Genomic DNA, 12,653 nt, shown 5'->3' with positions numbered 1-12,653 from the left:
CATTGTCTCCAGTACTCCTCGTGTTCCTACCTGCTTGTGTGTGTGAGTGTTCCAGTCAGCCATCTCCAGCGTCTCCTTCCACCATCACCTGCAATACAAAGAATAAGGACTGTATTACCTCTCATTCACCTCCAAGACCTTCATTATCACCATTCACTTACCTGTTTGCTCTGCTGATTGTCTCAATAAACAACCCAACTGCTTTTATCTCTGCTTCCGGTGTCTCTGTTGTAACAGTAATGTAATGTAATGATGTAATGTAATAATAATTGTGCTGTGCCATTAATACAGTTATGTTACAAACCCTGTCTTACTGCAACATAAGATCCAGTAGTATTGTAGCAGTTAGAAGATCTAGATCTATAAAAACACACACAAAAATATATTAAAATTGATCAAGAATCAGCACATGAATTTCAACAATGGTGCTAATCAAAAGTGTCATGCCGCAATGCGTGCTGGGTACCATAGTACAAAACTCCCAGCATGCATCACAGAATGAATAAATTATGCAGCTGAATTGTCCTATTATTTTCTTTCATTCTAAATATTTTCTTTTATTTGATTGCTGAAGGCTGATATCTGTGTTTGTCACTGTAGTTTACCTTTTTTTTAATCTTCAATCTTCTAACTGATTTCTGCAATATAGCGTGAGCTCATGTTGCAGTAAGACAGATGTATTAATGGCACAACACAATTATTATATTCAAATGACATTAGTGAATCAGATCTCATGAACCATCAATAGCTAACTATCATCATCTGATCTCATTTCGGTTTTCTTTGCTACTGCAAGTGTGTTTTGCAAACACACTGGCCCTCATTTATCAAATGATCGTAAACCAGAAAACTGTGCGTACGCTAATTTCTATGCAAAATTTGGCATTTATTAATATGAACATGAGCGGTGGCTACAATCAAATCTCACGTTAGGTATCAACTTGTGTACACAAGAATTTGAGTCAGCTGGAACTTGCGTGCAGCATAGTAAATCTGGTGGAGAGTTGTTATGGGAACATTTAGATTATTTTCCTGACTGACAATCACTCACTAACTGATCATTAACCATTAAATGACACGATAAAAATGTCAAATTAAAATGAAATTAGAATAAATGCGTGTTTTAAAATACCACAAATGATAACATATGATAAGAGTTAAGGCCGTGTGTCCACCAAAGTGTTTTTAGCCACCTGAAAACGTTAGACGCTCTACTGAAAACGCTGTGAGCGCTTGAGAGCGCTTTTCAGTTGAGACGCTTTGTTGCTATGATATGGAATATCCGTGGCATTGTTACTTGCAACTGATTTTGCAGATAATTTGTTTCAGACTAAAAATGTCAACACAATGTAGAGTACTTGCTATGTATGTTCAGAGACCAGCAATATTAATTTCTGGTATATTCATTTAAAACCATGCAGCTATCCTCCTCTGCTGATATCTTGAGAGATTTAATGTCTTTTATCTTCAGTTGATTTCATCTAAGGCTGTGGCTGAAGTCAGTTGTAGCTCTTGTGTCTCTGTTTGTTTCTTTTTTCTGTCCTCTTCTTTCCTTTAGTGATGCTGCTTGTTAACAGGCTTGTTACTATGCGTCAGGTCAACTTTATGGTAATGAGCTATGACACGGTTCAGCGGCAACTTGTCAATTACTTTGACCCTCCAACCGGCGGCAGTTTGAACGCACAGTACAGCGTTGTTGGCAGGGCAGCCAAGGCGAATTTTGACACTCTCGCCAGTGGTGGTGTGAACTCACAGTTAATGCTGAGATGACTCTATAAATAATATATAGATTCTGTGGCTTAGATAAGGTCCAGTTGTTTTATTTATTTGCTCTTGGCTGACATGTGGCATTGCTATGGCCTGTTTGTGGCCCACACAAGAGTGATTTGCCCAAGTGCCATCATTCCATGCCACATGTGGCCCAAATCATCATTCCACATGTACGAAATGTGGACCAGATCTGGGCTGACACAAAGCTGCTATCTGGGAGTCTGCTAATACTCAACTAATACTCTAATGAGAGTTCGCTGACAATGTAGGTGCAGTGTTACTTATAGTCAATAGAATGTCTAAAAGGGACCATCAAAATAAAGTGTATCCAATAGTTATATCTCAGTCTGACTTATAGTTTCACTTATATGTTAGCCTGTAATGTTATGTGCAATGCAATGCAAAAAAAAAAAAAAAAAAGATACATCATGACTACTTTTTAGGTTTAATGGTCACTTTGGATTTTGGTCTTTCTGTATGACAACAAATCACAATGAAAATAAAGTGATAAATAATATAATAAATAAAAATAATAAAATATTCTGTTTTAGTGTGTGAACAGTTACTTGACTGTAAAACACATAAATCAGGTTAGACTGAAGTGTTGTTCTCTATAGCCGCGTTTCCAACAAAATTACCTGGAACAATTTGTCCCAGGAACTTTTCCCCCCAGACCATCCATAGACCATCCATTTCCATAGGAGTCTAAAGTACTGTGAGGATATTCCAGTAACGTAGGACAGTGCACGACTTTCTAGTTCCCGCTGGATTTCATCCTCCACATATAAGCTTAATAAAGCCTGAACCTCATCGTCAGTCCATCAGGTCGTATTTTTTAAACTCCATTGTTGATTCGAATAGCAAAGAGCTCTTACTGCACGCACCACAAAACAGCTTTTAAAAAAACAATGGTTGAAATAAAATGCTATGTGAACTCAACCAATCAGCTTGTTCAGCGTGCAAGTCCCACCCCCGAAAGTTCCGGAACTTTGAAAAAGTAGCGAGCAGGTACTTTCAGGTACTACCTCATTTAGTACCACCCCAAAGTTCCTAGTTCCTGGGTGGAACACAAGTTCCTGTGGTGGAAACACGGCTTAAAGCTGGTATTGTCACTTATTTAGTGTAAATTATGTAATCAAAATACCACACAGTCAGAGTTGGTATCGAAATTTCAGTTGATACAAAATGCTTTGTTGTGAAAGTTTTTTTTTTAGCAGATCTACTCTTATAATTCAAACCATCAACAAAGTGTCAGGGTGGCGTAGCAATTTACATGAAGAAAAAAAAAAGCATTGCAGAGATAAATTACATTATGAACACTTTGTTAGGCTGTAATCTGATAATGGTTAAATTGAAAATTGTAAAATAATAATGGTGTAAAATCCAGCCAGTAACTTTTGAGAGGCATATTATAACAATCATATAAACCAATTTTGTTTAAAAAAAAAAAAAAAAAAGAAGAAGAAGAAGAAGAAGAAGAACAAACAGTTGACAATATATTTTACCATATTTGATGACTGAGACTTCAGAAATCTTCAATTTGAGATAAGGATCTTGTTTTCTTTGTTTAAAAGCTTCAAAGTTATACGCAAAAGGCAACACGTTTAGCGCTTGACCCCTAAAAATCTGAACACTTCTGTGTCAAAATCAACCACTTCTATGGAACAACACTTAAAACTGTTCTGAAAAGAAATCACTCATTAATAACATGTTAAACTTGTGTGTGTTTATGAAGAGATGATCAAACTCACCTGATACTGTCAGTGTAACTTCATCACTGAGTTGTGAGTTGCGTTGTGATCCTTCAGTCTCTGTCCCATCACAGGAGTATTTACCAGCGTTAGACTCAGAAACAGACCTGAATGTGTGTTCCTGTCCTTCACTGAAAACAATGAACAAACCTTTATACCAGTAGTAACTCCAGCTAGTGACTCCTTCAGCATCAATGTCACATCTGAGAGTGACTGTGTCTCCTCTGAATACATGTTGATCAGGTTTAATGGACACTTTGGGTTTTAGTGTTTCTGTACAACAATAAACAATGAAAATAATATGATAAATAATTTAACTAATAATAATCATTTAAAAAAACAATCAATAAAGTATGCTGTTTTTAATGTATGAACAGTAATTGCAGAGTGACTGTCTCTCCAGTGAACACTGAACTCTGTGGCTCAACAGTTAGAGTTGGTTTGGGAAAATCTGTCAAAAGAAAGTCAGTGAAGCATGAGATGTGAAAGTTTTTCAGCAGATCTCATTCTCTCTCTCTGGTAAATCATTAGTGCATTTAGATTTCACAGACAATGTGACAGAGTTGCTGACAGCAATTACAGGAACAAACAAGGTGAACATTTTCTCAGCGCAATGCAAAGAGTTAAAGGACAACAAAGACCAGGTGACCACTTCAGGTTAGAAGCCCTGAGATCAAAGCATGGTTTCACACCACCTACATCTACACCAGCAGTCAGAGAGACACACAGTATCAGATAACAAAGTGTTGCAGAGTGTTGTTCAAAGGACTCTGTTACTGCAGGTCCATAACTCCATGCAATATTTCTGAAGAAATTTTTGTGAGTTTTTGTCACACCTCAGAACTGTCTGTGTGGTTTTACTAGTCACAACACATGAATCATTTATATAACTTGTTTAAAAAATGTATTTATAATCATCACTCCTTTTCTCCACTGGGGTCAGATTCATGAAAATATTCTTAAGAAAGAAGTTGTTCATAAAGTTCATAAGATAAATTACAAGAAATTTAAGACAGGTTGGAGGTTATCCTTAATTTAAGTTATATATGATTATTTTTTAAGAACATTCTTTTCATGAATATACTTAATAATAAGAAGAAGAAAAACAGATTGTTTGTATTCACAAAAAACTTTTCTTAAGAATTTTCTTATCTTTTTTCTTAAATTAGAAAATAAGAAGAAAATCGCAGTGAAGATGAATTTTAATCTCAAGAATGTTTCGTGAATCCGGCTCCTGGTTTGTAACAGAATCACCCATTTGTGATGAAATTTAGGAATCACACCTTCAGTGTGTCCAGAGTGAATGTTTGAAATCAGCACTGAAAACACAAAGTAAAAAACTCATGAAAGATTATGTTTGTTTTTAAATGTTCCTATTAAAGATCATCAAACCCACGTTAGTTATCCTGTTTTGTTTGTTTTTTTGTTTTTTTTTGGTTTGTTTCTTCTTCTATTTTTTCTGTGGGATCATATTTTCAAAGGTTTTTTTATTTTATTTTATTTTTTTTACAAGTGGGAATGGGCTGTGTTTCTCTTAGTTTCTCTGTGACATCTTCTGTTTGTAAATTAGCTTCAGGTATAAGAAATGTGGGTTCAGATTCTCTGAAGATCGACAGACTAACATCATTGATGGAGATCTGTGATAAACTGCTACCTTCAGTAAATTCTTCTCCTCACAAGATCTCTGGTCAAGCTCATATTTATTTTATGTATTAGAGAAATGGAGTACATTGGTGAGCCACCAAATTGACAGCTTAGTCAGATACAGGAAAATCTAACAATTGTTACAGTGTGAAGATTGAGCTGATCAATGTTGTATTATACACCACATTCCAAATTATTATGCAAGTGACATATCAGTAAGATTTTAGTTTTTCTAAGAAAATATTTGTTTATTTATGCATGTATTTTTAGGTAACTGGTATCAATCTCAGACAAAATAATTTGCCAGGTCTACTTAGGTAAATGGAAACCCTACTTGGAGGTTGTTCCACATTCTTAAGCAAGTCACAGTTCTCATGCAATATGAGGAGGAAGAAAGATCTTTCTGAAGATGAAAAGCATGAAATGGTGCAATGTTGTGCAAAAGGCATGAAAACAACTAATATTGTGTGAAAACTGAATGGAGATTATCAAATTATCATAAGATTTGTTAGTGATTGAGCAGAACTCGGTCAGATAAAGGCTTATTAATAAAAGTTCCTGTCAAAAAATGTATTGTATTAAAAGGGCAGCTATAAAACAAAGCCAGTGTTGAGCAGCAAACAGATATTTGAAGCTGCTGGTGTCTCTGGAGTCTCAAGAAGCTCTCCATGCTGGCAGGCAGTTGTGCATAAAGATGCATTTCAGACACCACTAACCAAACCTCACAAAGAGAAACATTTACAGTGGTTGTAGAAATACATTTTCAAACAGTTTTATTGCTGTGGTGTATTTTTGCAGCATGGGATAGTGCATAGTGCATTGTATTTCAGAAGGCACTATCCTCCTTTTTATACCAGCTGAAAATGGCCAGTTATGAACTACACATATCTTGCAAAAGTCATTTAAATACCCTCAGAGACCCTAAAGGGACCTTCCTTCTCACTTCCCAATAGTCCAGCCCAAATCATCACCCACCAGCTCCTTGCTGACGTCGCAGTCTTGTTGGAACGTGGTGGCCATTCACCAACCATCCAGAAATCCATCCGTTTAGACCATCCATTGTAGTACAGCATTAGTCAGTGAATAAAACTATTTAAATATGAGTCTTCATGTATTTCTGAACCCACTGTAAATGTTTCTCTTTGTGAGGTTTGGTTAGTGGTGGCTGAAATGCATCTTTACGCACAACTGCCAGCCTGCATGGAGAGCTTATTGAGACTCCAGAGACACCAGCAGCTTCAAATACCTGTTTGCTGCTCAACACTGGCTTTTTTTATAGTTACCCTTTTAATACAATTAATTTATTTGATAGGAACTCCTCAATAAGCCTTTATCTGACCGAGTTCTGCTGTGCTCTAAATCACTCACAAATCTTATGATAATTTGATCATCTCCATTCAGTTTCACACAATATTGCATGAGAACTGTGACTTGCTTAATAATGTGGAACAACCTCTAAGTAGAGTTTCCATAGACCTGGGAAATTATTTTATCTGAGATTGATACCAGTTATCTAAAAAGACATGGATAAACAAACAAACAAACATTTTTTTAGAAAAACTAAAATCTGAATGTTTATTGTACTGAAACCTTACTGATATGTCATTGCATAATAATTTGGAACGTGTTGTACTTTGTAAATGCATATTCTTTCTTTGCTTGTGAAACGCCATAATTTCACTCTCACATTTTTTAGCATCACAGCATAAAATTGTTTCATTTCTACGGTGACCGGGAGGGGACATGTTCAGTTTGCAGATAGTTTTGTTGTGGCCAAGACACAATCTTTAGGACCTGACACCTCCTTGATGGTTTATGTAGGCAACCAGATGTAGGCAACCAGAACTCCTTGAAGGCCAAGATTACGGCTGACATTTCTAGATGGTTGATGTGCCAATTCATCAAGGGAGTCGCACATGAGCCAAAGGCTATTCTGTCGTCGCCTATGATGCCCCGACCCCTCTTGGAGGCGTCCGTCATGATCACTTTCCTTCTGGAAGCAGAGTGCAGCATTATCCTGTTCTTATAAAAGCGGGAAGATTTCTGTGGAACCAAGGCCTTGAGACAGTTGTGGGTCACTCCGAAGCTGAAGTGGTCGCATATGGAGCAGGTCCAGCGGAACTACTGATGAAGCTGCTGCCATCGAGCCCAGAAGTTTTTGAAACCTGCATGCACTCTTAATAGAACCAAGCCTGCATTTGAGTTTAATCAAAGCCCCAGGAAAGAAATTTGTTGGCTGGGGAGCAGAGAGCTCTTGCCAAAGTGAACTCTGAAACTTAAGTTCTCCAGATGACTGTTACGGTACAGACGGCACGGAGGCAGAAGTAAAAGCAAGTAAGGTTGTTTATTGAAATTCAGCAATGAGCAGGTGAGTAAATGGTAGATAGACAGTTCAATGTGATGACAGGGAATTGATACTGTCCTTTGTTGCTTGTAGATGGAATTCATGGTTGATGAGGTGGAGAATGGCAGACGAGGAACACTCACACACACGGAGGGAGGATCACAGGAGGAAGACTGGAGACACTGGAGGACTGGGATCGCTGGTAGCAGGTAAGTAGCAGGTTGGAGTCCTTGAGGTAAGTATACATGAGTCTGTATATCAAACGAGACCGGACAAAGACTGTGTGTGTGAGTGTGGGCTATATACTGCTGGTGATTGCGGGGATGATGACGTGCAGGTGGCGGTGATTAGAACTCTGGTGATTGAGTGCGTGGGTATTGCAGGAAGTGGAGCCTGACGTGTCTGTGACAATGACTGAGGAGCAAGGATTTACGACCATAGCTCCTGTCTCAGCTGGGATAAAAGCAGCCAATCATCAATGTTTTTGAGTATGGGGATTCTCATCTTCCTCAGAGGGGAGAGAGCAGACTCTACGCACTAGATTTTTCTGTGTGTGTGGGGGTGTTACGATATTCGGCATCTGTCTTGTTGTTTGTTTTTGTGTGTGGAGGTTTTTTTTTTTTTTTTTAAATGTCTGTGCAGGGATTGGTTGCTGTAGACAGAACATCATTGGCTGAGTCTGCGGCTGCTCCATTTAAAAGGGCGGCACTCTCAGAAGATGGCGAACTCATTCTGGCTTTGGCCTGCTGGCCTGAAAAGCTCCGGATTCCTTCTCCTGTCAGCAGATTGCGAACCACTGTTCCTGTTTTTGTTTGAAGTGATCCAATTACGTTTCTGTTTATGCTTTAGGAGCGTAGGGGTGTCCTGCCATTGATTTTGACTTTGTTTGCGATTTATTTTAGGGAGTGAGGGAAGTTGACTTTTTGTTTCTTTTGTTAGGGTATTTATGTATTTTATTTGTAAGCTATGTTGTTTGTTGTTTTGGCCTTGGGGCACCCTGAAGCTATGGCTCCGAAGCTTTGTATTCCACCTTAATAAATAATTTGTGGATCTTATTTTTATGTCTATGGTGATCTGTGGGATGGAACTGTTTCCCCGGTATCCACCAAACTCACGTCAGCCCCTTTTCTTAATAGAACGGGGCGTAACAATAGAGTCCAAATGGAAGGACTGTATATTGGTATGCCACCCACAGCTGAAGTCTAGATGTGCCGCCCTGGTGTGGGCTAGAGGTCTGCGCGGGACTGTTTTTTTTCGTCCCGCTCCCGCAATGGTTCTATTCCACAAACACCCGCTCCTGCCTAAAATTCACAGGACTAGTGTTCACCCGCTACCTGCATATAGTGATTTTCTTCCCGACCCGACGGGTCCCGCTAAAGATCATTTTTAGAATCTTGTGTTTAAACTTCCCCTACGAGAGTGATTGAGGATAACAAATATAAAATGTTGCATATACAAAATTTGTATTTGTTATTTGTCTATGATGCTGTCAACACCCTAAAACAATGTCAGAGAAAAAATGTCACAAAGAATAATAGGCTAAATATCACAGAGAAAAATTAAATAGCCTACAAAATGTCCCTCAAAATGTCCCCCACATAAACGAAAACTGTTGGCTTACTAGCTACAGTGGCATGAAAACGTATGTGAACCCCTTGCAGAATCTGTGAAAATGAGAATTATTTTAATAAAATAAGAGGGATAATAAAAAAATGCATGTTATGTTTTGTTTAGTACTGTCCTGAGTAAGATATTTTACATAAAAGATGTTTGCATTTAGTTCACAAGACAAAACAATAGCTGAATTTATTAAAATAACCCCATTCATAAGTTTGTGAACCATTGATTCTCAATACTGTGTGTGGTTACCTGATGATCCACGACTGTTTTTATGTTTTGTGATGGTTGTTCATGAGTCTCTTGTCTGTCCTGAGCAGTTAAAAACTGAGCTCTGTTCTTCAGAAAAATCCTCCAGCTCCTGCAGATTCATCAGTTTTCAAGCATTTTTATATTTTTGAACCCTTTCCAGCAGTGACTGTAGGATTTTGAGATCTGTGTTTTCATACTGAGGACAATTGAGGGACTCAAACTCAATTATTAAAAAAGGTTCAAACATTAACTGATGCTACAGAAGAAAACACGATGCATTAAGAGCTGAGGGGTGAAAACTTTTGAACAGGATGATGATGTCACAATTTTTCTTATTTTGTTTAAATATCATTGTTTTTCATTTAGTACTGCCCTTCAGAAGCAACAGAAGATACCTGCATGTTTCCCAGCAGAAAAGTTAAGTACAATTTACCTTGATATTTGAATTCAAAAGTTTTCACCCCTCGGCTCTTAATGCATCGTGTTTCCTTCTGGAGCATCAGTGAATGTTTGAACCTTTTTCTCCCGGGCTGCAGCGGGAGAGTGCGTTAAGAAAGGGTATATATATATATATATATTTTTTTTTTTTTTTTTTTTTTTATATAATATATAATATGTATGTATGTATGTGTGTGTGTATATATATGTGTATATATAAAAATAATATATCATGCTCAGATGCTTCTTATGGTCAGACTGATGGCTGGGCCCATAGTCATTATTTCTATCAGCCCGCTGTTTCTGTTTGATAGTAAGAGGATCTTTAGGCTTAAAAGAACCTTAGATTCCATCCTTTCATGTAAAAAGGAGCATTAGGAGTTTTTTGTTTTTTGAGCTGCAGGAGGGTCTATATTTTATTTGTTTAAAATAAGACCTTATTTTCCTGTATAGTTTTCTGAGCATGTAGTCAAGAAAGTTAGGTTTTTTTTGGCAAACTGAAGTTGATAGCACTCGTCACTTCATATGTAAATGTTTAGGTCGGCCTTAATCGGCCACATGACATTATTTGCTTGTGAGCTTCACTTTCTTTCTCTTATCCATGAGATTTGGAGGTGAAGCCGGGGCTTCACTAGGTTTGTGGCCCTGTAAGAAGGCCCATAGCTTAGTGGCTAGGTTTGGTGTGTTATTTACATAACCCTATGTATACTATCCCTTATTAGGTTGTATAGTTCCTAGTTCTGGCCTCCTCCTGAGGGAGTTGTTAGGCCGTATGCCCATTACCCTTTTGCTTATGTAGGTGCAATTGTGAGATTAACAGCTAGGTTGTAGACTGTTTTGACTCCCTGATGCTGTCTCTCAGGTGGTAGGCCCTTATCTTTGCGTAGATAAGTTATGCAGGTATTGCTAGGCCCCACTTCCTAGAACTTTCATGCTAAAAGAAATGAATTCTTCTGAGCCACTTGATATCTGGATTTATCAAGTTTGTCTGGACGATGCTAGTTTTTAGCTTTTCGTCTTCTAAGGCTTAGAACAGATTTGAGGATCTGTATGTGAGTGTTTTTCCTTTTAAACAGCATGTATTTCAAAGTTTTAAGTAACTTTGAGTGCTAGACTTTTGCCCTACATATGTGAGCTTACTTATGCTGCCACAGGTTAGCACCTGTTCTCTTAATAGTAGGCCCTTTTTGCTGTAAAGTGGCCTCTATTTGAGAGGATGGTGACCACATATTCCCCAGTTAAGAGGTTTATTTGTGTCACTGAGTGCATCACCTGTTGGATTGCATACTCAGGGTAGTTAGAACCACTTTTTGAGGAAAGTTGGTATCTTTTTAAGCTCCTTGGTGATCTTGTTAGCGGCTATATTGCATATAACTCGGATTGTAGGCTTTATGATATTTAGCCTCCTTCTAGTTAGCAGTTGTTTTCTGCAATGCTAATTAACTGATCATGGTTTGCTCACATATGTACAATTTTTGTATGTGAGCTTAGTATGCTGCCTCAGGTTGGCACCCACTTATATATAGCAGACCCTTTAAAAAAAAAAAAAAAAAAGCGGCCTCTATTTAAGTGTTTGGTAACCCTTTCCCCAGTGTTACTGAGTGCATCACCTGTTGGATTGCATACTCAGGGTAGCTAGATCACTTTTTGAAGAAAGTTTGTATCTGTCAGCTCCCTTTCAGTTATTTGTTTATCAGCTATATTGCATATCTATATTGCATACTTTGGGTGTACAGTTGTACATAGGAAAGCGCTATATAAATGCCTCATTCATTCATTCATTCATTCTGCCATGGAAGTTGTCTGTCTGCCGCAGGCTTAGACAGATGTTCAGAAAGGCTTTACCAAAAACAGGCCACTTTCTGAAGTTTACTTCTGTTTTTATATATATAAAACTGTTGTCATGTTGTAAGCCCCTCTCAGGCCTCCATGAGTTTGTGCTCTTGGCATAGTCTACCTGTTAGGTGAGCTCTGCGCTTCCCCCTAGGGGTTGGGTTTGTAATAGTGCTTAGCTCCCTAAGCTGATTATGATGGTTAGGCCTTGATCAGGCCTCATCTTAGGAGTCAGCCCCAGGCTGGTTTGTGCTCCCCTTTTCAGGGTTTTCAGCGCACAGCCTCCTCAGTGCGTTAATTAAGCACTGGGTAGATCCTAGGTTAGATCCTCGATATGATGGTTCATAGCACTTATAGCTGAGTTCTGCTCTCCAGGATGCCCGTCTCTACGTGTGGGTCTGAGCTGGTTTCTGCCTTTCTGCAGTCACTCTTACTTACTATCTTCCTGAAGAATGCGTTTTAGAGGCTCTGTATTCAGACAGGGTTGGCCTGAACTGAGTCTGTTCCCTGAGAAGACCAGGCCAGCCTCCCTGGTGGCAATGAGGGTGACCCTGCTCCCCTCGAGAGTGACTGGCCGAGGTTCCCTTTGGTTCCTTGGCCACATTCCCTTAAAGGGACCACTTTTCTTACAAGAAAATTGGGTTCTAGACGCCTTAGCGTTTTCTCTAGGCTCTGTTTGTTAAAAGAGAAAGATAGAAGCCTTTGGGAAGCTCAGCTTGGGCTGTTGGCCAAAGGGAATGCTGTCACTGACAGCCTGGTGTGACCTGAGGGGGAGTTGCTGGGCAGTTTGAGAACTGCTTTGAGGCCTTTGCCTCAGCCATATTTTTGGCAGGCACTCCCGTCCAGCATGGCAGCGTGGGTATATCGTTCCCCAATGCGTTCTGTCAACGCAGAGTGGAGTTCCCTTTCGAAAGGGAACGTCTCAGGTTACGTATTTAACCATGGTTCCCTGAGAACAGGGAATGAGACTCTGCATTTCCTTGCCATGCTTCAGGTTGCCTGCC

This window comes from Chanodichthys erythropterus, chromosome 3 (assembly GCF_024489055.1).
Source record: "Chanodichthys erythropterus isolate Z2021 chromosome 3, ASM2448905v1, whole genome shotgun sequence".
NCBI classification, from domain to species: Eukaryota; Metazoa; Chordata; class Actinopteri; order Cypriniformes; family Xenocyprididae; genus Chanodichthys; species Chanodichthys erythropterus.
The sequence above is the reverse complement of the archived record's forward strand: the minus strand, read 5'-3'. Positions refer to the sequence as shown.